Below are 26,484 nucleotides of genomic sequence, written 5' to 3'. Positions count from 1 at the left end.
TAAATACTCCACTTGTGGTACTCCCCATAGACACTTGGACTTCTTAATCTTCAACTGATTTTGCTTCAATATGTTTATCACATCCTCCAAATGCCACCAATGATCCAATTAAGTCCTGCTATACACCAAAATTTCGTCAAAGAATACCAAGACATACTTTCATAGTAGAGGCCAAAAAATATCATTCATGAGGCCTTGAAAAGTAGTTGGAGAATTGATAAGACCAAAGGGCATCACCCGAAACTCGTAGTTCCCGTCCGAAGTCCGAAATGCAGTTTTGTGCACATCTGTCGGGTGAACTCTAATTTGATGATACCCGGCCCTCAAGTCAAGCTTGCTAAATATGGCCGCCCTTGCAAGCTCGTCCAGCAGCTCCTCTAAAACCAAAATGGGATAGTAGTCCTTGACGGTAATAGTGTTTAGTGCTCGATAGTCGACACAAAAATGTCATGTCCCGTCCTTCTTTCGCACCAATAGCACGGGCGATGAGTAAGAGCTATGACTTGGTTGTATGAGGCCTTGTTCCAACATCTCAGCTACCATCTTGGAGATGATTTCCTTTCGCACATGTGGATACTAATGTGGTCTCACATTTGCCAGTGCAGCTCTGGGTATAATCTCTATGTGATGGTTCGCCGTTCGCCTTGGTGGCAACTCCTTTGATTCCTCAAATAGTCTAGCAAATTTATCTAATAAATTAGACAACTCTACGGTAGTATCTAGACTCATTTGAGGCTAATCTCCTATTGGTCCTAACTGAAAAAGATAGGCCAAATCACTCACACAAGGCAGCACATCATCGGCTGCATCGTAGGAATCGGCGGAGAACAAACGCCATCAAGCTACACATCCTTCTTTCGTTGTTTAAATTTCATCCACATGCTCCGAAAATCAAATGTGACGGGTACCAAACTCTATAACCACTGAGTGCCAAGGACAATGTCCGCTCCTCGCAGTGCCAACAGATACAAGTTCACAATAATGTCATGTCCTTGCACTCGTATACCGACCTGGCGACACAAGCTCTCTGCCTTAAGCTTCATGCCGTCTCTAATAGCAATGTCAAACCCCGTGGTCGGTTCAGCATCCAAGCCCAATCTCCTCACTAACCTCTCGTCAAGAAAGTTGTGTGTACTCTCCAAATCGATGAGGATATGCACATAATACTTTCTAACGAGTCCATCTATCCGCAATGTCCTCAGCGCTGAAGTACCCGAATATGCATGCATCGATATTTTAGCTTGGATATCTTCCTCCGTGCCCTCCTCAACGGCCTCCTCATGGACCTCCTCTGAACATTCTCCATCACCAACAACCTCATCATCCTTCTCGAGACCGTCGATGAGCATCACACTCCCGATTAGTTTGGAACACCGATGACTGAGGGTGAAACGTTCATCACATCGAAAGCAAAGACCCTTCGCTCTTCGCTCCTCCACCTGGGCAGGTGTGAGAGTTCGAACGGGGGGTCTTGTGCCTCCTCTAACATCAGAAGTAGGTCTCAAATGTGGTCGTGGTCCAGTACTAGCAGTCTCTGTCTTTGAACCCGTAGAATTTTTAACCGACGTTCTAGGCGCAAACCGCCCATCTCAGTTGCCTCAACATGTTTTCGCTGCCATCTTAAGAGTCTTATGTTTTTTCTCCATCCTCACGGCCTTCTCAAATGCCTCCCCTAGTGTGGTAGGACATAGAGCACGAACATTCGCCTATATCTCCTCTTGCAGCCCTGAAATGAAATGTGCTAATCAATATTGGTTCGGGCCAAGGTGGCTCACAACGACTACTAACTCTTTCAAATTCTGCTTGCTACTCCAATATGGCCATCCTCTGAACCATCTTGCTTAATGTGGCAGCAAAATCTTCATATGCCGCTATTCCAAATCTCTGTGTAATCCTCCTATAAAAGTCAGCCCAACCGGTAAATCCTCTACCACGAATAACTGATCGATACCAATGCAATGTCTTTCCTTGGAGGTGAAAGCTTGTCATCTAGATCTTTGCGTCTTCCGTTGTCCCTTGATAATCAAAGTATTGTTTAACTTGAAACATCCAATCCGTTGGATCAGTGCTTTGGAATTTTGGAAAGTCCAAGCGTGCAATTCTTCCCTAAATAGTATTGTCGGGTTCGCAAAAGATCCTTGGTTCAGGTCTGAACCTTTGTGCATGTTGATTTCCTTCTCTAAATCCTCGAGCATGTCCATCACCATCTCTGATGGGATTAACCTCATCCTCAAAGTGCTAATCCTCCTCAAAGTGCTAATCCTCCTCATCGACGAAGCGCATCAGTGCCACACGCCTCTCGGGTTCCACCACCGCTAGTCTTGGGTTTTGTATTGGAGGTGGGGGATGATATGTAGGCATAGGTAAAACTGGATCATTGACACTCACATGTTGCACCTGGACCTGTGGGGTATCAGTTCGATGTGGTCCCACTGCTAGTCCTTCTTAAGACACCGATCTTTGTCAAGGAGATGACAAAGCCGATCGGTTCATGACATATTCCTTTAAAGCATTATGATCATTCTGCATTGCGTCAATTCTATGCAGCAATGTTTGAAATATGCCCCTAAGTTCATCCGCCAAGCCCATGTTCACACCCATGGACGTTGGTTAACTCGGTCCTACCATGGTCGCTCTAAGGGAATCAGCCTCACGGTTAAGGTTATCGTGGATTGAGTCTTTCCTTGTCGGTATGCTCTCCATTGGTCTCCTTGTTGATGTCTTCTTCCTTGTTTCCACCATTAATAGAGCTCTGTAGTTCGCTTGGCTCTGATACCAATGATAGGATACGAAACAATTCATTTAAGATATAAATTTATTATAGAAAGCAGTCCACGCAACCAAGAGAAAATATTCAGCAAATATTTTCTTGTAGTAAGAAAATTATGAAATAAGTGGAATCGATCCATAACTTCCTGATCTACATTTTTTATATTTATGCCATTTGCAGATTCGAACTGAAACTGGAACGAAAGTATGATATATTGCGAATAATGGTGGTGGTGAAGGGTGAAGTGGGAGTTAGGGTTATGGATTATAATGGAGATGAGGGTGGACGAGCGATGTCGTTTAAAGAATAAAGACGAAGGAGAAGAAGTGGTCAAAATCCCAAAAAAGAGGGAGGATTCCCAGCACTATATGCAATTATATATATATATATATATATGCACAATTAGCTTAGCTTAGTTAATTTAATGTATTTAGGTTATACAAATTAAATATAATTATATCATAGTTAGTATATAGTTCTAATTATATCATGTTTAGCAAAATACCTGCAATATAAATTACTATTTTAATCCTAAGTAGGTAATAGAAATTATTAGGGTTATGTACGTATATTCTTACGTATGTAGTAACATAATTCTTATTTTCTTAATTATCAAAAAGAATAATAGATAGATAAAATATATTTTAAATACATTATTAAATAATATAATTATGATTAATAAATAACAAAAACAAATATAGAAATGAAGAGTACATAATTACAACAAGAAACTATCTTTTTGTCGGGTTAATTTTAATTAATAGAAAGACTGACATATTTGTTACAAATAATTTCAGATTCCGACCCCCCTATTCAAGACCCTGTGGACCTAGCTATCGAGGCTTGATCGTTATCGTAGCAGCGTGAACGAGTGGTGGTTTGGTATTTGCAGTGGTGTGAGTAGTCTTATCCCTTAGACGCCTTTCTGAAATTAGAATATATTATATCTTATGTACACGCATGTTTTGGCCTCCAGCATGATTATATGATTTTATCTAGAGATGATCTCATACATTTGATTAGGCTGATCTGAGATATGAGTACATTGGTGATATATAGAGATGATTATACTGTTATAGTTTTTATGTCGGGATGATCTCTATCATGAGTATGCATGTGATAGACTAGCAAAAATATACATGGTTAGAGTTGGCATTGCATCATTTTTCTCTCGGCTTGTTTACTACCTAAATTCCTGAGTTGCATGATCTGTTGTCATACTGGATATATACATATGATTTATCATGTATAGGAAATCAAAAAAGTACATGTATATATGATGTGATGTGATATGATGTGATGGCTGGAACGGTATCTGGTCCGGAACTGGTATGGACATACTCTTAGCGTATGACAGAGTATGGTGATGGCTGATGGTTGTACTCTTAGCGTATAATAGAGTATAATTATCATTGATATACCCTTAGCGTATGGCAGGGTATGATTAATTTCTTCTGAGATACCCTTAGTGTATGGCAGGTTATGATTTATCTACAGAGATACCCTTAGTGTATGATAGGGTATGATTTATCTCCAGAGATACTCTTAACGTATGACAGGGTATGCTCTGTGCTTGTGACATGATGTGTATCGAGTTTGGGGCCGGGTACCGTAGTCCAGCATGGTGGATGATATTCAGAGTTGAGACGGTTGATTGTGATAGTGAGAGATATATGAATTATATCTGGCCTCGACATATACGATTATCTAGTGGTTAGCATGCATCATACATCATCATTGATGTGACCAGTTTCATTATTGTTATACATGATATGTCGTTATATTCGGTGATGTTATATGGTAATTTCATCATGTGATATATTTTTTTTAGTTGAGGATATGATATGCTCACTCATGAGAATTAATTTCATTCATATATATGTCATTGAGGATACATATATACATGTTCATACATGGCATCATGCTACTTTCTGATTCATATTATCCAATACATGATTTACTCTCTGTTTGGCATCACTGATTCGGGGTAAGGTCTAATCATTGAGCCTTTAGCTCATGACTCTCTTTGTTTTCTCCTTTCCAAAAACCCAGGTGAGCGAGTGGAGCAGGATACTACCTTAGAGACCTTGCGAGTGGGCAAAGAGTAGTGTGTGGTTAGTGTTTTGCGCCAGTTGAGTTCTCTTATTTGATGTATTAGTGGACATCCTCCAAGTATGTCTTTATCCTTGTCTTATATTCTAGCAGGTGACTTTGTACTTGTATAATGATATATATACCACCGTTGCGTATATGTAGTTGTGAAAAGCTCTTGATAATGTGTTGTGGCATGTGTGGGGCCTATGTAAGGTTATTTGTATGCTGTTGACAATTAGACTTGAGTTATTCTCAGTTTAAATGTTGTGGATAAAATCATGATGTTACTACAGGTTTATTTGATTATCAGTATCTAACTGAATGATCAAGTGCTATGCACGTGCCGTGTGGGCTCATGCCATGCACATGTTTAGAGTTTGGGTGTCACACCTATGCTGGTGTGAAACGCAGTGTTGTATTACCATTCCACCCAAGGAAGGTAATCGCGCTATCTCCTTGGACACTCTTAGACAAAGCACCGTAAATACTACTCAATGCCCCGATTAACCACCTCGATCTGGCCATTCGTCTAAGTGTGGTAAGCCGAACTAAGGTTTAACTAGGTCCTCTGAAGTGTGAAGTACTCCGTCCAGAAGTCGCTGATGAAGACTCTATCACGGTCGAACACGATCAAGCGTGGCATGTCGTGAAACTTGGCCACGTCGCACACGAACACCTCTACAACTGCCTTCCTCGAATATGGGTGCGCTAGGGCTGAGAAGTGAGCATACTTGCTCAGCCTGTCTACCACGACGAAGATGACAAAATACCCTCTCACTAGAGGTAGCCCCTCAATGAAATCCATGGAGATATCCTCTCAAATATGCTCCAGAAGAGGCAAAGGCTATAATAGTCCAGCCGGCCTCAGGGAAGCGGTCTTTGCCTACTGACAAATATCACAATCCCGCATGAATCTCTTCAGCTCCTTCTTCGTTCCAGCCCATGTACAACTCTTGGAGAGCCTCTTGTAGGTCCTCAAGAGGCCCTTTGTCTTGCCTCCAGTGTAGAATGGAAGAAATCCATGAGTCGCTTCCGTAAGGCATCATCACCGCGTACTCGGATGCGCCCGTGATCCAACATCAGTCCTCCTATACTCTCAAGCTCTGGGTAACTCATGGAGTCACTCTCTAGCTAGTATATCAACCTGGACACCTCCGGATCCACGATGCCTGCAGATATCAAATCAGCAAGAAAGGGAAATATGGGTGTTGAATAGGCCGCAAGCTCGACGGGAGTAGGCTGCCGTGAGAGTGCATCTGCCGCCCTATTTTTCGTCCATTTCTTGTACTGCAACTCGTAGTCATATCCTTGCAGTTTGGTGACCCATCTTTGTTGCACTGGAGTTTGAACCCGCTGCCCCATGAAGAATGGCAAACTCCGCTGGTCCGTTTGGCTCACAAACCGTTGTCCGATCAAGTATGATCTCCACTTGGTCACCGCGTGTAGGATAGCAAGCATCTCTCGCTCGTATGTAGAAAGCTACTACGACCACTCTAATAAAGACTTGCTGAGATAAGCAATAGGTCTCCTGGACTGCATAAGAATAACTCCAATAGCTGACCCAAATGCATCGCACTCGATCACAAATGACTTTATGAAATCGGGTAGCACCAACACCGGTACGGTCGCTATGGTGGTCTTCAGCTCCTCAAATACTTTTGTTGCTATCTCAGTCCACTAGAAGGCGTCCTTCTTCAGTAATGAAGTGAGGGGTGTCGCAATCTTCCCAAAGCCTGCCACAAATTTGCAATAGTACCCTGTCAGGCCTAGGAACCCCCACAGCACACAAACCGTCACCGGTTGCGACCACCCAAGAATACACGATACCTTGCTTGGGTCGGCTGCCACGCCCTCTGCTGAAATGATGTGGCCGAGGTACTCTACTTTGCATTCTCCCCAAAGGATTTTTTGCTTTTCTTCACCTTTAGGGAGTGATCTACCAACAGTCCCAACACTGAGCGCAGGTGAATTAAGTGCTCCTCCCAAGTCCTACTATACACCAAAATGTCATCAAAAAATACTAACACATACTGCCTAAGGAGTGGGCAGAATATGTCATTCATCAAACCCCAGAAGGTCGCTGTGCATTTGTTAAACTAAATGGCATTATTTGGAATTTGTAGTGTCCGTCGTGAGTCCGGAATGCCATTTTGTGAACATCCACTGCTCACACACAAATCTGATGATAGCTTGCGTGGAGATCATGCTTGCTAAAATATGATGCTCCTGTCAACTTATCCAGCAGCTCCTCTATGAGGTGTATCAGGTACCAGTCCTTGACGGATAGCGTTCAACGCATGATAGTCCACGCAAAAACGCCAGCTTCCATCCTTCTTCTGCACCAGCAGCACCAGCAATGAATAAGAACTCTGACTCGGCTGGATAATACCCTGCTCCAGCATCTCAGCAACCAATCTCGATATCTCCTCTTTCCAAATGTGACGATAACTGTAGGGTCGAACGTTGGCCGATTCCTCTCCTGGAATGATCTCAATCCTCTGATCAGTGTGTCTCATGAGTGGTAGTCCCTGTGGAACCTCAAATAGGGCAGCAAAATCAATCAACACAAGCTCCAAATCATCACGTGTACCTGAGCTAGGAAGGTTCTTAGGTTCGGTCGGTGCAATCTAAAGGAAGTACGATGGCTCGCCAACTCGAGAAGCTCAAATAAATAGCTGAAGAGTGGGGCTTGGCTGCGTCTGAACCCTGTCAAGCTGTACGACATGTCCGTCTCATCGAAAAGTGAGCCACATTTGTGAAAAGTCAAAGACTACTGGGCCAAGGCTCTACAGCCATTGGGTACCTAAGACCACATCCGCTCCTCGAAGAACCAATGGATACAAATCCACAATGAAGTTGTGACCTTGCACCTGGATGGAGACACTCTTACATATGCTGTCAGCCTAGAGTTTGGTGCCGTCGTCGATAGTCACCTCAATGCTGATGGTGGGTTCCACCTCAAGTCCAATTCTCCGCATGAGTCGCTCATCGAAGAAATTGTGCGTGCTTCTTGTGTTGATGAGGAGACGACTGTTTCTTGACTAGCCCATCCACCCGTAGGGTCATCAAGGCGCTCGTTCCAATATACGTATGCATGTATATCTCGTGTAACGCCCCTGCCTAGCACGGGCACGTGCACGCCCACGCGCCCACACGGCACGCTCACACGACAGGACGGGGGGGACCCGTCACGCACAGATACCCTCCTGTACACATACAATCATGACATCATCAAATACTACTTGCTAGCATATCCATAATCACATAACCCATCACTAATTAAATCATATTATTAACCAAATAAACCTGTTAATATATGAATATCCTAGTCTAGAATAATATACATTAAACCACTACATAATCTAATAGGATCCACACAGGCCACAACAAACCATCAAGATACAACTAAAATGACTAATATAAGAGTACACTATGATTCGACCTGTATTATACAATTCATCGTCTAATACAACAGAGTACAAATATCAAATACTCGTACAACTCAATTCCTATATAAATTATCATCTATACCGTCTCGCATCTATAGCTCACCTCATCATCGCTCTAAAATATCTTCTCAAGATATCTTAAGTCGCTGTCACATACGACGTATCTGAGTGGGTTAGAAAAGAAATAAAGAGAGTCATGAGCAAAAGGTTCAGTAAATAGACCTTACCCCGAATTAGTGATATCAAATAGAGAGTAAATCATGTACTGGATAATATGAATCAGAAAGAGCATCATGTCATGAATGAGTATATGAATGTTCCTCGATAATACATAAATAAAAAATAGATAACATGTCATGTCATAACTGGTAGAATATATAATCATCGACAATGTATAAATAAATCTCCATGTCATACCATCATCATAACTCTCTCTCAAATATGACACATGATGCATGCCGACCATGACCATGCTATGATATCAAATGCAACCATATATAATGCATATTGATCACTCGATAATCAGGTAACCAAATAATAATAAAATCATATGTATTTCTCAACATTACAATCATCAATCATCATTGACATCTCGGTATAATATCATCATACTAGACCAATGTGCACAGTCAACACCCGGTATCCGGTCTCAACATCATGCCCGAAGGCTCAGAGCACATCATGTCTAAATGTCTGCTACGCACACAGACTAACGACCTCGGACGTAAGGCCAATAGGATCACGACTATGTCGAGCGATCAATCATCCACTAAGCACGTCCTAACCTTCGCGCCCACTTGGGTATCCTCACGCTTTCTATCAACTATCCTATCAATCACATTTCATGCTTTCATTTTAAATGACAGATCAAATGCATATATCTAGTACGATAACAAGTCAATGCATAACAGGAATTTAGGTGGAATAGGAATCAAGAGAAAATGATGCAATGTAGTCTCCAACTGTATTGTCAAGACATGCATACTCATGCTAATCTATTACATGCATACTCATGCTACAGATCAACTCCGTAAACAATCATAACAGTAGAATCATCTCTCATAATCTCTATATATCACCAATGTGCTCATATCCCAGATCAACCTAATCAGATGCATGATAAAATATGCTCGACTATAATCATCTCTAGATAAAGTCATATAATCATGTCGGAGGCCAAAACATGCATGTACATAATATATAATATAACCTAATTTGAGAAAAGCGTCTAAGGGATAAGATACGATTCAAATATAGATACGATTCAAATATTGATTACATAACTATGTCTATAATATAGATACGATTCAAATATTATAATTATATTATTATTATAAAATGTTAGTTATAACATAAGGAGAAGAGGCATGTTTCCTTTTATATGATCTAATAGATATATAAATAAATAAATATAAGTATTACCTATATTTATACCTAATTAATCATTAATTATAAAATTATCATTAATAAAATTATATTAAAGAATATATAATATTATTAAAATAGTTAATGTCTAAATAATCTATTTGCATTAATTAAGAAAAAAAAAACCTAAATAAATAACATAAATAAATTAATTAAATCTGCCATAAGTGCTGGGCTCGGCCCAGCACTGCCTACTACAGCGAGCCCAGCACTGTGCAGAGAAGAAAAAAGAAGTAGAAGCCGAGGAGGATGAAGAAAAAGAAGAAAAGCAGAAGAAGAAGAAGAAGAAAGAGGAGGAGGAGGAGGAGGAGGAGGAGGAGAAGAAGAAGAAGGGAGGAGAAGGAGAAGAAGAAGAGGGGGAGGGGAGCTGAGGGAAAAGAAAGGAAGAAGAAATAGAAATAAGAAATAAGAAGAAGAAAGAGGAAGAAGAAGAAGAAGAAGAAGAAGAAAAAGAAGAGAAGAGGAAGAGAAGAAAGAGAGAAGGTGAGGGAGGAGCTTACTGACTCGGGCTGGCCAGGAGGGCACCGGCCCCTGCTGGCCAGCCAGCGGCTGGCCTCTCGTTGGCGGCTCGGCTCCGACGAGCTCGGGCGAGAGAGAGAGAGAGAGAGAGAGAGAGAGAGGGAGGGAGAGAGAGCTTCTCACTGGTGGCGGCGGGCCGACGTCGACGACGAGGAGTGCGAAAGATAGTGGAGAGAGAGAGGAGTGAGAGAGAGATTTAAAGAGAGAGAGAGAGAGACAGAGAGAAAGAGAGAGAGAGAGGAGGCGGTGGAGGGGGTTGTAACGGAGCCGGGGCCCGCCGCGGCTAGCTGGTCGCAGCTCGTTGGCAGCGACAGCGGGCACATGGCGCCCCCACCACACAAGCTGCATGGGCACGAGGTCGGCCACAGTGTGGCCGGTTGCGTTGTGCCCATAATTCTTTTTTTTTAAAGATTGGTTTGTTACATCTCGGCTGGTACCTCTTCCTCTAGCTCCTCATATGTCTCCTCCCCGGTCTCCTTAGTCATCAAGTCATCACCATTAATTTCCTCTATTTCATCTTTATGCCCATCGATCAACATAATGCTGCCCGTCGCCTTGGCACAACGATGGCCCAGAGTGAACCTCTCGTCGCACCTGAAACATAACCCCTTGGCTCGTTGCTCTTCCACCTATGCAAGTGTGAGAGTACGGACCCCAAAGGGTGCTCCACCTCTCATACTCCTAGTATAAGCCTTGGAACAACCCGCGGCCTTGTTGTGGCTATTGGTGCTCTCATAGCCATACTCGATGTGCCAATCGCCGCGGTTGCCCGTGGCGCAAACCTATTGTTCCAACCGAGCTTGGTAGCATTCCTCGAGGTTTGATGCTTCTGGTCCATCCTAGTTGCATCTTCAAAGGCCTCTCTTAAGGTCCTAGGTCATAGAGAGAGTACATACCTCCTCGCGTAACCTAAAAATAGGAGTGCTAATTAGAATTGCTTGTGGCCATTGTGGTCGGTACCGATTAATAATTCACTCAAATTCCTCCTAATAGGCAGCAAAAGTGGTGTTATAGTCCTCAAAGCCTACAATTCTAATGTGCCTAGATAGGGCATTTATGAATATCGGCCATCCATCGAACACCTGGTGAGCGCTCACAAATTGATACCAATGAAATGTCGCACTTTCCAAATGGAAGCTTGCCAATAACACTTTGGCGTCTTCCGTTGTTTCTTGATACATAAAGAATTGTTCAACACAAAAAATCCAATCCAAAGGATTACCTCTTTGGAACTTAGGGAACTCGAGCCTCGCCATTATTCCGTGCATAGGAATATTGCACCCCATATCATAAACGAATTCAGGTCCAATGGTAGGAGGATGTAGAGTCGGTACATTGTTTTCTTGGCACCTCTGATTATCTCTCTCGTGGTGCCAACCGGGATCATCCTGATTCGGCCAACCCGCGTCTACCTTAGTGCGGTTGGGATTTAGATCTAGACACGCCCCTTCCGCATCCTTGGTAGATCATAGGGGCCTTGGTAAGGTCCTCTAAGGCCGTTGGGTGGTGGCAGCAAGGGTTCATTTTGGACAAGGGTTGCCCTAGCTCCTCGTTGAGGCAACACCATCGCAGTTGGATTTGTCGGCGCTGGAATTTTTAGCATGTGCACGGTGGTTGCAAGGTTCCGCAGCTCCTCCCTCATGCCTCTCATCTCCTCTTGTTGCGTTCATTGTAGATCCATCTTTTGTTAGAAGAGGAAGACCAGGGTTGGATCCACATTAGGCGCTGAACTAGTTGAGGTCACAGTTGTGCTCACATCCATTCTACCCACTGGCGTCAAGGGCATATTAGGCTCGATCTCTGTGGGTACCTCCATGGTTGTGCGTCGATTAGCCATTGCTCTTGTGGTGGTCATGGGTCCGAGAACCGGTGGCTCCGATACCACTATTGTGATCTTGATTTCAATGGGGAATATTTGGGTATGAAGGAGAGTAGAAAAAGAGGAAGAAGATGGCCTTTCCTAAGGGTCTAGGAGGATAGGCTAGTCGAGGAGATTAGAGGCAGCATTGCCGTGGTAGGAGAGAAGGAGAGAGAACGAAAGGAGAAGATTTGGGGAAGAAACTAAATTCATTCAATAATCATCATAAGGTTGCCTTCCACATATCTAGAGGCTAACCTAACAAGCAAAACAATCAAAAGAAAGCCCTAGAAATAGTGCAGATTTGCCGATTGCATTCGAACATGCTAAATCCATTCTCTGTATTTGCGAACGTATGCAGGCGTTCGATCGGGGGCGTTCGAACGCAACATCGAGCGCGCTAAACACGTTCTCTGTATTTGCGAACATATGCGGGCGTTCGAATGTGGGCTTCGAATGCGACTTCCCTGCGTTTGAACGCAACTATCAGAAAAAAAAAAATGTATTCCAGAAAGAAAACAAAAGAAACTCAACTTGAGATAACTAGGTCCAATCCCTGCCATATCACTCACATAGTCCATCTCAAAAATAAATCACACTATGAACTAAATAAACATGTCAACAGAATAGTATCCAAATCCAAAAAAAAAATCATCCTACACTACTACATAATCTAGCACGGCCAACATAGGCCATGACAAACTGTCAAACTACAAGTGAAACAACTAATACACGAATACAAAATAATCTGACCTATATTATACAAATCACCATCTAATACAGAATAGTACAAAAATATCCACTAATCGTACAACTCAATTTCTATATAAACTACCTTCTATATCATCTCATATCTAGCTGACCTCATTTTCAGTCTAAAATATCCCTTCAAGATATCTCAAGTCGCTATTAAGTACTACATATCTAGAGAGGGGGATAGAAAAGAAAAAAGAGTCATAAGCTAGAGTGTAATGCCCCCGCCCAGCACGTGCACGCCCACGAGCCCATACAGCACGTGCGGAGCATGCGATAGGATGGGCGGGGCCCGTCACACATAAATACACTCATGCGCTTATATAATCCATCTCAGAGATAAATCATACTATCAACCAAATAAATCTATTAACATATGAATATCTAAGTCCAAAATAACTATGCTAGAGACCATCTCAATATATAGTCATAATAGTATAATCATCTTTAATCCTCTCTATATATCACTATCATACTCATATCCAGATCAGTCTAATCAAATGCATGATAAAATATGCTCAACTAAAATCATCTCTAGATAAGATCATATAATCATGTTGGAGGCTAAAACATGCATGTACATAATTAGATAATAAATCCTAATTTGAGAAAGACGTCTAGGGATAAGACTACTCAAATCTGATCAGAAGACACGTATCCCTCACATCTAGCAACTCATCGCTAGCAGGGTCCATGAGATCTCAAATAAGGGGTGCGAGTCTGAAAATATTTAGATAGCATTAAGTTAGTCATTTATCCAATTAGAATCAATTCAAGTAAAATATAAATGTTTATTAGGTTTAGAATCACTTCTTTTATTTTTGATTACATAACTAGATCTACATTATAAATATGATTCAAATACTATAATTGTATTATTATCATAAAATATTAGTTATAATATAAGGGGAAATATCTTTTTCTTTTTATATAAAATATTCTAAATACATAATTATAAAATAAAAGCTAAATAATTATAAATAAGATATAAGTATAGACAAGATCTATTTTATCATTCTTACTCTATCTTGATTAACTAGTCTTTACTTAATTATACAAAATAATTAATTAATTAATTAATTAATAAGACTAGTATCTTATTCTACACATAGTAGTATATAATAAATTGTTAAAATTACTTAAAAAGTATATATTATGAATATTAGTACATAAATCTAATAATTATAATTTACAAAACTATCTATTAATCTAATAGAAATATAAATAAATAAATATAAGTACCTATATCTATGTGTAATAGTTTATGACCTAATTAATCATTTAACTATACTAATTATAATTAATAATAATCATATTGAAGAATATATATCACTATTAAAAATAATATATTTGCACTAATTAAGAAAGAAATACCTAAATAAATAACATAAATAAAATAAGAAAAATAACACTACCACCAGTGCTAAGCTCGGCCGAGCATTGCTTGCTACTATGCTAGGCCGAGCCCAGCACTATTGCAAAAAGAGAAGGAGAAGAAGGAGAAGAAGATGAGGAAGAACAAGAAGAAAGACAAGAAGAAGAAGAGAAAAGAGGAGGGTACTGGGCCAACAGGGGGGCCACAGCTGGCCTCTCGCCGGCGGCTTGGTTCCAGCGAACTTGAGAGAGAGAGAGAGAGAGAGAGAGAGAGAGAAAGGAGAATGAGAGAGTGACAGAGGAAAGAGAAGAAAAGGAGAGAGAGAGAGAGAGGCGGTGCCGTTGGCCGCGGCTATAGGCCCCACAGCACCTAGCTGGCCCGACCGGGCTGGCTAGCCCGGCGGCTGGGTGCGTGTGACGTGCCCAAAACAAGCCACGACAGGTGAGAAAATTTCTCACATGCTGGGCTTAGCTTGGGCACGAAGTCGGCCACAATGTGGTCGGTCGCATGATACGAATCAGATCAAATTAGATCACATCAAAAGGACATTAGGCTCAATGGATTGAGTCTAATTATCTTATTTGGTTATTTGGTTTAGTTAGAGTCTTAGTAGGTTAGGATTTTATTTAATTAGCTAAATCTAGCTCTGTGCAATTTTGAGAAAATATTCGTAGAATATTCTACACATATCCAAATAATATCAAACCAGTTGGATAAGGTATGTAACCTCCATATCTACAACTTTTTTATTCATTACTTCTCCATATTTAGAATCTATCTATGACAAAATGAAAGCTTAATCCGAGAGGTAATTGGAGAAGATAAGGAATACTAGTTTAGTTGGTTTGTTAGTGTTTAATATTATTTTAGGACTTATAGGCTAGCCTCCATAAATATATGGATGGCAGCCAACTTCACTATAGATTTGGATTCTTGATTTCTTGCCTCCTATCTTCTCTCTAGACTCCTTCCTCCTCCCTCTTCACCATCCTTCCACCTCTACCGTTGGCAAGGTTTCTCCTAATTTCTAATCTCCTTTCTCCTAATTTCTAATCTCCTTCGACTATCGAGCCACCCCTCTTCTTTGGGATCTCAATCACTTCGTTCCCTTCATCTAATTCCCTTAATCACTTCCACAATCCACCCTCATCTCCATACCCATCCATAACCCTAACATCCACTCCACCCGTCACCACCACCATCACCCACGTTATTCCCTATTTTCGTCCCTACTACAGTTCGAATCTAAAAAGGGTGTGAATACAAAAGTTGTAGATTAGGAAATTATGGATCCAACCCAATTGGTTTCGTAATTTGCTGACTACCAAAGAATATCTGACGAATATTTTCCCATGATTGCTCGGACTACTTCGTACAATAAATTCATATCTTAAGGAATTATTCAGTAGCCGATCTTTTGGTTCCAGATCCTATCAATTTGGTATCAGAGCCTATCATTGGTATTAGAGCTTATCAATTGGTATCATAGCTTATCAAATTAGTATCAGAGCCTAACAATTTGATATTAGAGCCTAACATCGCATCGTGCCCAAATAGATTTATTATTATTATTTTAGGGCTAGGTTGTTACATAAAGGCTCAATGAATAGACCTTATGATGCCAAATAGAGAGAAATCATGTATGAACATGTATATATGTATCCTCGATAACATATATATAAATGTAATCAATATTATTTCTTGAATGGGCATATTATATCGTAAACTAAAAAAATATCTCATGATGAAATTATAATATAATATGACCTAATATAATAACATATGATATACAACAATTAAGATCTAGTGATAATAGTCACACCAGTAATAATGCAAGATGCACGCTAACCACTCAATATCATATATGTCAGAGTCAAATATAATCCACATATTTGTCACAATCACAGTCTCCATCTCTAATCTGGTACCATGACATCGTCGGTGTCTAGCAAGTATACAAACTAGCTCTACGATTCTATCTCCTTCAATGGCTCCGACAGAACTGATCCAACGATCTCATGATCTCCAATCCGCTCACTCAGCAATGAAACTGGGCCGATACGCTCTAACACCTGAAATGGACCAAAGTAGCGATGTGCTAACTTCTGGTTTCGTATCGGACGCAAGGTCACATGTCGATACAGTTGTACCCTCACAACCACCCAACTATCAATGTCAAACTCCTGCTCCCGTTGGCTACAATCATAAATTTGCTTCATGCAGTTTTTAGCAAGTTTAAGATCAGCACGCAACCTCCTCAATGTGGCGTCTCTATCCATCAATGCTAAGTCCACCTCCGTCCGATCTGCATATGCCACTTGATAATAGGCGCGTAATGTCGGAGCCGTGCGCCCATACCCCACCTCGAATGGAGTCATGCCAATACTATTGTGGTAGGCGATGTAAGACTACTCTGCCCAAAGAACTCCAACCATCATCTCGGCATCTCCCCAACAAAGCACCACAAGTACTGCTCAATGTCTCGATTAACTACCTCAATTTGGCCATCCGTCTATGGATGGTAGGCCGAACTGAAGTTCAATCGAGCCCCCTATAATTTGAAAAACTCCATCAAAAAGTCGCTCATAAATACACGATCACGATCTGAGACGACCGTGCGTGGCATACCCTATAATCGAGTATCTCTAACAAAAATTTCAGCCACTAACTTGGCTGAAAATAGATGTGAGAATGAAGAAAAGTGTGCATACTCAATCTGTCAACCACCACAAAAATAATAGAATAACCACGTACCAGTAGAAGACCTTCTATAAAATCCATATAAATGTCTTCCCAAACACGGTCTGCTATCGGTAGAGGCTATAGTAATCTGGCTGGTTTCAATGTGATTACCTTAGCCCTTTGACAGACTTCGCAAGCACGGACAAAACTCCTCACATCTTGCCTCAATCCTGGCCACGTGCAACTTTGTGATATCCTCCTATAAGTCCTCAAAACACCCTCATGACTAGCCTTTGGAGTTTGGTGGAAGTGCTCCAACAATTTTTACTGCAATTCATCATTTGTAGGCACCCGAATGCATCCACGATCCAACAGCAAACCGCCTCGGTTCTCCAACATTGGATGGTGCTCCGAATCATCCAACACCTCCTATAACAATCTCAAAACATCTAGGTCAGATGTACATGCATACCTCAGCTCGTCAAGAAAAGGAAAAGTAGGAGAAGGATATGTTGCGAGCTCGGCGGTATTGGGTTAGCACAATAGTGCATCCACCGCTCTATTTTCTGTTCCCTTTTTGTATTTGATTTCATAATAATAGCCCAGCAATTTTGTGACCCATCTCTACTGTGCCAGAGTATGAATACGCTGTCCCATAAAGTATGAAAGCTCCTTTGATCAGTTCGAATAATGAATTGCCTACCGATCAAATAAGGCCTTCACTTTATCACCGTATGCAGAATTGCCCACATCTCTCTCTCGTAGGTCGATAATTTATGAGATTTTTGTGATAAAGCCTTGCTAAGAAAGGCTATGGGACGTCCTCCTTGCATTAGCAGCTCCTATGCCAACTCTCGACGTATTACATTCCACAAGGAACTCTTTGGTGAAGTCCGATAGAGCTAGAACGGGTGCCGTTGTCATTGTTGTTTTTCAGTTTTTCAAAAGTTATAGTGGCTTCATCTGTCCATCTAAAAGATTCCTCTCTCAGCAAAGAAGTGAGAGGAGTAGCGATCTTACCATACCCGACAATGAAGTGGCGATAATATCTGATCTGCCCTAAGAATCCTCGCAATTCTGTAGTAGTAGTAGTAGGTATTGGCCAAGAAATCATACATGCTACCTTTTGAGGATCCGCCGCTACACCTTTTGCTCATAATTTCTACGGTTCCAAAAGATAGGCTCTAATACCAATGATAGGCTACGGAATGATCCCTTTAAGATTTGAATTTATAGTAGGAAGCAGTCCACGCAAGCGAGGGAAAATATTCACCAAATATTCTCCCATGGTCAAAAAATTATGAACCAAGTGGAATCAATCCATAACTCCCTCATCTACAATTTTCATATTTACGCCCTTCGCAGATTCAAACAGCAACTGGAACGAAGTGGATGATAATGGATGATAATGGAGTGGATAATGGTGATGACGACGAGTAGAGTGGATGATAGGGTTATGGATGATAATGGAGATGAGGTTGGATGATTGATGTAGTTTAAGGGATAAAGACATAGGGGAAGAAGTGGTCGAGATCCCAAGGAAGAGGGAGGATTCGACAGACGAGGGAGATTTGAAGATAGATAAGACCTTGCCAACGGTAGAGGTGGTAGGTTGGTTAAGAGGGAGGAGGGAGATTAGGGTAGAGAGAAGATAGAGAGGCAAGAAACCAATATTCCAATAGTATAATGATTTTGGCTGCCATCCACACCTTTATAGAGGCTAGTCAACAAGCCAACATAACAATAATTAACTCTAATTCTAGTGGGCTATCGCTGATCGCGTTCGAACACACAAAAGGCGTTCTCTTCGATGCGAACCTAATGCAAACATTCGAACACGGCATTCGAACGTGCCCGACCGCATTCGAATGTGCCCGACCACATTCGAACGCGCATTTTGCGTTCTCTATTTTTGCGAACCTAATGTAGGCGTTCGCAAAGGCGTTTGAATGTGACTCCTTCCACGTTCGAATGCGACCTAAAGGAAATTTATTTTAATGAAAACAAACAACTAATGCAATAAGAAAAGATTCTAACAAGGTGTATCATATAGTCATCTCCACTCATCTCTCTATATTATTAGCATACTCATATCCTAGATCAGTCTAATCAAATGAATAAAAAAATATGCTCAACTAAAATCATCTCTAGATAAAATCATATAATCATGCTGGAGACCAAAATATGCATATACATAATTATATAATATATCCTAATTAGAGAAAGTTATCTAGGGGATTAGACTATTCACATCTGTTAAGAAGACACAAACCACGTATCCCTCACATCAGTCAATCGGGTATCAATTTATTGCTAGCAGGGTCCATGGGGTCTCAAATAAAGGGTTCGGGATCTGAAAATATTTAGGCAGCATGAAGTTAGTCGTTTATCCAATTAGAACAGTCTAATCAAATGAATAAAAAAATATGCTCAACTAAAATCATCTCTAGATAAAATCATATAATCATGCTGGAGACCAAAATATGCATATACATAATTATATAATATATCCTAATTAGATAAAGTCATCTAGGGGATTAGACTATTCACATCTGTTAAGAAGACACAAACCACGTATCCCTCACATCAGTCAATCGGGTATCAATTTATTGCTAGCAGGGTCCATGGGGTCTCAAATAAAGGGTTCGGGATCTGAAAATATTTAGGCAGCATGAAGTTAGTCGTTTATCCAATTAGAACAGTCTAATCAAATGAATAAAAAAATATGCTCAACTAAAATCATCTCTAGATAAAATCATTTAATCATGCTGGAGACCAAAATATGCATATACATAATTATATAATATATCCTAATTAGATAAAGTCATCTAGGGGATTAGACTATTCACATCTGTTAAGAAGACACAAACCACGTATCCCTCACATCAGTCAATCGGGTATCAATTTATTGCTAGCAGGGTCCATGGGGTCTCAAATAAAGGGTTCGGGATCTGAAAATATTTAGGCAGCATGAAGTTAGTCGTTTATCCAATTAGAACTATTTGTGTTAAAAATGACGGTTTATTAGGTTTTAGAGTTACTACTTATATTTATTAACTAGTTAGATTTACATTATAGATAAACTTTTAATGTTATAATGATACTATTATTATTAAAATGCTAGTGATGAAATAAGATTAAAAGGGTTACTCTTTTATGTTTATAAAAATAGTCAAAATATGTAATTATAAAATAAAAGTCTAAATATGTCTAATTATTTAATTACAACTAATTTATGATTCTTATTGTTTCTTAATTAGTTAGCAATAACATAGTCTTTACTTAGTTATATAATATAAGAAATAAACAAATAAATAAATAAGCCTATTGTGTCACTCTATACAAAATACTATAAATAAACGGATAGAATTACATACTATATAATGAATATTAGGATATATTCATAAATCTCATGACTTAAATTAATGAAGATAAGTATTAATCTATTATATGCAAGTAATATTACATGTAAGTTATAGGTATATTTAGGTGTTTATAATATAATCAATCATTAATTATAATATTTATAATTAGCTAATAATTATATTACGAAATATATATGTATTTATATATAAATACATATCAATATAATTAACTGCCTAATTAAACTAATTGCATTAGCTAACATAAAATACTAAATTAAAACAAAAAAGAAAGAAAAAGAACACATTGTCGTAGTGCTGAGCTGAACCCAGCACTATTGCAGCCAGGAAGAGGAACTTAGAAGGGAGAAGAAGAAGAAGAAAGGAAGAAGAAAAAGAATAAACGAAAGAAAGAAAGAAAGAAAGAAAGAAAGAATAAGAAAAAGAAGAAGAGGAGGAGGAGGAGAAGGGAAGGGAAGGAGGTGCCGGGCCGGTAGGGAGGAGCTCAGCCACTACTGGCCAACTAGTGACTGGCTTCTCGTTGGTAGCTCTATTTCGACAAACCCAAGAGAGAGGGAGAGAGAGAGGAAGGGGCTCACCTTGGCGGCGGCAGTGCTTGGGAGAGAAGAGAGTGAGAGAGAGAGACCGAAGAGAGAGAAATCAAGAGAGTGAGGGAGAGAGAGAAAGATTAGAGAGGGAGAGACAGGCAGTAGGGAGGAAGTGTAACGCCCCTACCCGACACCAACACGTCCACACCCACGCGCCCACACTGCACGCGCGGCGCATGCAACAAAATGGGCGAGGACCGTCACGCACAGATACATCTATGGTCACATAATCCATCAACCAAATAAACCTATTAATATATGAATATTCGAGTCCGCAATAATATACACTAGACTACTGCATAATCTGGCCGGACCCACACAGGCCATGACAAACTATCAAGATACAACTTATAACCACTATTTTCAGGGGCTACTTTAGCTCTTGCTCAAAGAGACATTAAAAGAAGCTTAGCCTATTCTACAATGTCTCAACTGGGTTATATTATGTTAGCTCTAGGTATAGGTTCTTATCGAGCTGCTTTATTCCATTTGATCACTCATGCATATTCTAAAGCTTTATTGTTTTTGGGATCCGGATCTATTATTCATTCAATGGAACCTATTGTTGGATATTCACCAGAAAAAAAAGTCAGAATATACACACGAATACACTATAATCCGACCTGTATTATATAAATTATCATATAATATAATGGAGTACAAATATCAAATAATTGTACAATTTAATTTCTATACAAACTATCATCTACACCAACTCGCATCTATAGCTCACCTCATCATCGCTCTAAATATCTTCTGAGGATAACTCAAGTCGCTATCACGTACCACATATCTAAGGAGTTAGAAAAAAATAAAAAGAGTCATGAGCTAAAGGCTTAGTGAATAGACCTTATCTCGAATCAATAATACTAAACAGAGAGTAAATAATGAACTAGATAATATGAATCAAAAAGAGCATTATGTTGTGCATAAGTATATAAATGTAACATCAAAATTATATAAATGTATGGTAGATATCATATTATAACTGATCAAGTATATAATTCTCGATAATGTATAAACAAATCTCCATGTCATACCATCATCATAACTCTCTCAAATATAACATATATGATGTATGCCGACCATGATTATGTTATGATATCAAATGCAAACACATATGATGCATAATGGCCACTCCATAATCAGGTATATCAAATGATAATGAAATCATATACATTTCTTAATATCTCAGTCATCAATATCGACTTTGAATAACACCATACTTGACAACTATGTACAGTCAACACCTGATACCCAAACTCATCATCCTGTCCGTAGCATCAAAGCATACCCTAGCATACACTAAGGGTATCTCGATCATAATCATACCCTGCAAAATACTAAAGATATCTCAAACATAATCATACCCTGCCATACGCTAAGGGTATCTCGGTCAAAATCATACCCTGCCAAATACTAATAGTATCTCAAACATAATCATGCCCTGCCATACACTAAAGATATATCAAAATCCGTCAAGATCAGGTACCCCACTAGTTAATAGAAATCACATGAGAGTAACTCGCCACACGCATGCCCCAGCGAACGACAGGTGTCCGATTGTCTGTGTGCATAAACTCAATTGACCTCGGATGTGGGCCACGGGATATCGCATATTGGCGACCATAATCATTACTCCAAGCACCTTTAACCCTCACGCCTACTCGAGTACCCTCATGCTTTCTCTATCAACTTTTCTATCAGTGAGATTTATGTATTTCCTTCTATATGATAGATCACGTGCATATATCCAGTACTATAACAAGTCATGCAGTCAAGAGGAAAATAATGCAATGTAGTCTCCAATCATATATCTAACACATGCATATCCCTACTAGTCTATCACATACATATTCATGTTAGAGATCATCTCGACATAAAGTCATAACAGTGTAATCATCTCCAATCATCTCTTTATGTCATTAGCATACTCATATCCCATATTAGTCTAATCAAATGCATGATAAAATATGCTTAACTAAAATTATCTCTAGATAAAGTCTTATAATCATGATGCTAGAGAATAAAACATACATATAAATAATTATATAATATATCATAATTTGAGAAAGGTATTTGGGGGATAAGACTACACAAAGTCTGATCAGAAGATACAAAACACGTATCCCTCATGTTCGCCAACTGAGGGTCAACTCATCGCTAACCGAATCCTCGGGGTCTCACATAAGGGGTTCAAGAAGTAATGAAAGATTGTAGGGCCCATGTGCCCCACGTTTGGCTACGGCAAGTTGGTTGCAGTGGGCCCCTACGCCATTACCTTCCTCCCCTAGCACCGCCTTTCTCTCTCTCTCTCTCTTTTAGTCTCTTTCTCACTCTCTTCCCTCTCTCTCAAACACTCTCTCTCTCTACTACCACCACCGCCCGCCAACCTACCACCGTCATCGCCACCTCCACTAAAATATATGTGTGTGTGTGTGTCTTAAAAATTACCAGTCATTCCAAAGGTTTCGGTTGTACATGGACCAACCCCTTCCCTCCCTCCCTTTTGTAGCTAGTGACCACTTATCTTAAGGAAGCTTTTGTAACTGTTGGGTAAAAGATACGACTCGTCTATATTGGCTCCACTCGCAACATTGAGTTCATAGGGATGAGCTTATTTATCTAGTTGATTTTTGTTTGAAGAAATAAAAGGATTTTTGCCAGAGGGGGAGGGGGGTTCGAATGCAGGGACCGCGTTCGAACGGGTTATGCGAATGCTTGCATGTGTTCACAAAAATAGAGAACAAAATTTGTGCGTTCAAACAGAATCGGGCCGTTCGAACGCGATTGTTCGAACGCCTGCACACGTTCGCAACGACAAAGAACTGTAATTCCACATTCGAGCGCGATCGAGTGCGTTCAAACTCATTGCGGCAAAAATTATTGGTTTGTTAGGATTTTCTAACTTAGTTGATGGGTCCTTAGGGTGAGCCTCTATACATATGTGGAGGAAACTCTAATTAGAGTTTATCTGATAATTGAAAATGGCATTGTGTCTTTATCTCCTTCTCTACTTGCTTTAGCCATTGGTGCCCTCTCCCACCTCCTTCCTTCCACCGTCCAAGTCTTTGGTCGGCTTCCTCTAACTCTTAATCCCCCCTCTTCTACAATAACTTCTCCCCCTTCACACTAAGGAATTAACCTAGCACCTATCTAGCCATTAAAGGGCTATCAAGCTAAGGTTTATCTAACCTTCGGCCAATGTTTGGTCGATATCTCAAGATCTAGCCATCCAAACTCTGCGATCTTGGATTCAATCGAAAGCTCTTTTTAAGAGCAACAATATATCCAAAATTCTGGAAGATCCAACAACTAGATTATCTATAGCTTCCTTCGAAAGTCACGTCCCTAATCTAGTCCAGAGCCATTTTAAATTGGATCAAATCGGTTTGTAACAACTAGTATCAAAGGCAACATTCCTTGGACTGTAATGGCCCTCACTAGATTGAAGGCGGCAAAACAAACAAGTGATCAAGGCTTAGAGACGGACCATATGGCTCTGTCAAGATCTCCATTCCCACAGAGCTCACGAGGACGAACAGAGGGCCCTCTCGATCTCATGCAAACCATAGCGCTCATGGAGCAAATGTTGTTAGAGATCAAGGCGACCCTTGCTGACAGGAACTATAATCCTCCAAGGCATACCCCTAAGCATCATCGAAGACAAGAAGATCATCCCTTACCAAGAGATGGGAGCCGGTGAGGATCGATCCTGGAGGAACCATGGTAACAACACGACGAACCGCACAGGCGCCACACCGATTTACCACCCTTGCACCCGAGGGCACTTATGGCCCCACATCTAGAGGAGGAACCTTGGGAGGAGTAGGAGGAGCCACGATATAAACCAAGGGTCCAGCAACAAGAGTCGCCTCACTGAGGACGTGAGTACGGACGCGACCAAATGCTACAATCCCGCACCGTACAAGTCGATTTTCCTAAATTCAACGGTGGTGACCCGTTGGATTGGATTTATAGGGTGGAGCAATTCTTCACCTATCAAGGAACACTCGACGACGAAAAGGTACTTCTGGCCTCATTCCATCTTGAAAATGTAGCGGTGAGATGGTTTCATGCAGGACATCGCGCGCACGCATTCACCACTTGGAAGGAGTTCGCCGACACGCTTTGTGTGCATTTCGGACCCTCCGACTACAAGAACTTTCAAGCCACTTTGATGAAGCTAACCTAAAAGACCTCTGTAAGAGCCTATCAAGAGGAGTTTGAAAAAATTAGCAATCGAGTCCACGGGTAGTCGGACTCAGCTCTCAAAAGCACCTTCGTCGTGATATTCAAGCGGGAGTCAAGGCCACTCGTCCAGCATGGAGCACTAGCAACCAGCGCTCTAACCCTAGACCGCCGACTTTGGGTGTGACATGTTCGGGGTGGGTTTGGCCAAACCTCAATCGACCAACCCCACCACGGATAGCCCCTGATCCTAGGGGATAACCATAGATGATTGGACGATGCCTCCCACTAGTAGAGATGGAAGATCGGTGCTCAAAGGGCCTATGCTTCTATTGTGACGAACGCTTCACACCGGGCCATAAATGCTGCAAACAGCTCGCTGCCATCATGCTCATGGAGGAGATGATCGAGGATGATCCCATTGAAGATCTTAAGGAGCAGTAAGAGGAAGAAGGTCGCCAAACCGAAGAGGACAACCCGCTTGAAGTCCAAGCCGAGCTCTCCCGTCATTCTTTTGTCGGCAAGTCGACTTTGAAAACTCTTCGAGTCGAAGGTATGATCAAGAAGAATAAAGTCTTACTTCTTATTGATTCAGGAAGCACCCACAATTTTGTGGATTCTCAAATGGTGAGGAGTTTGGGATTATAGTCGAAGCCTTCCAACGGCTTTGATGTGGTTATCGGCGATGGCACCATGTTGAGAATGGAGGGCATATGCTGCAAGGTCCAGCTGCAAATTTAGGGCCATGTCTTCCGAATTGATCTTTATCTGTTGGCTCTACGAGGAACCAACTTGGTGCTTGGGGTGCAATGGCTTCACAATCATGGCTTCGAAATCTTGGACCGATCACCTTCAACTTCACCACTATGGCAATGGAGTTCAGTCATGCCGGCCATGTCGTGCCATGCAATTTTTTTTTGTTTTTTTTTAAAATAGGTTGTTACATCAAATCTGTGCAGGACCTTTCACGGAACGTTTGAAGGAGATTCCTAAAGATATACCCGTCGGATCAACGTAAAATTTTGTTAGGTCAAAGTCCTAGAAAATAATTTCCCAATGAATCTAATTTCGGGTGATTTGAATGGTGGGATCTCAAGATATCTTCGGATGAGTGGGTAAACATTGGGGAGTCCAATCTGCTAGATTTAGATCATAACATGATTTTGGATCTGTGGATGGGTGCACTTATGGGCTCTAATACCACTTTGATGGGTTACGCTACAAAAGATAGACTTTGATACCAGATTGATGGGTTCTTGTACCAAAAGGTCGACTATGGAATAATTCCTTAAGATATGGATATATTGCAGGAAGCAGTCTGCGCAACCGTAGAAAACTATTTGTCAAATATTCTCCTGTAGTCAAAAAATTATGAAACTAAGTGGATTAGATTTGTAA

This window comes from Typha latifolia, chromosome 7 (assembly GCF_019914945.1).
Source record: "Typha latifolia isolate L0001 chromosome 7, TyphaL0001v2, whole genome shotgun sequence".
NCBI classification, from domain to species: Eukaryota; Viridiplantae; Streptophyta; class Magnoliopsida; order Poales; family Typhaceae; genus Typha; species Typha latifolia.
The sequence above is the reverse complement of the archived record's forward strand: the minus strand, read 5'-3'. Positions refer to the sequence as shown.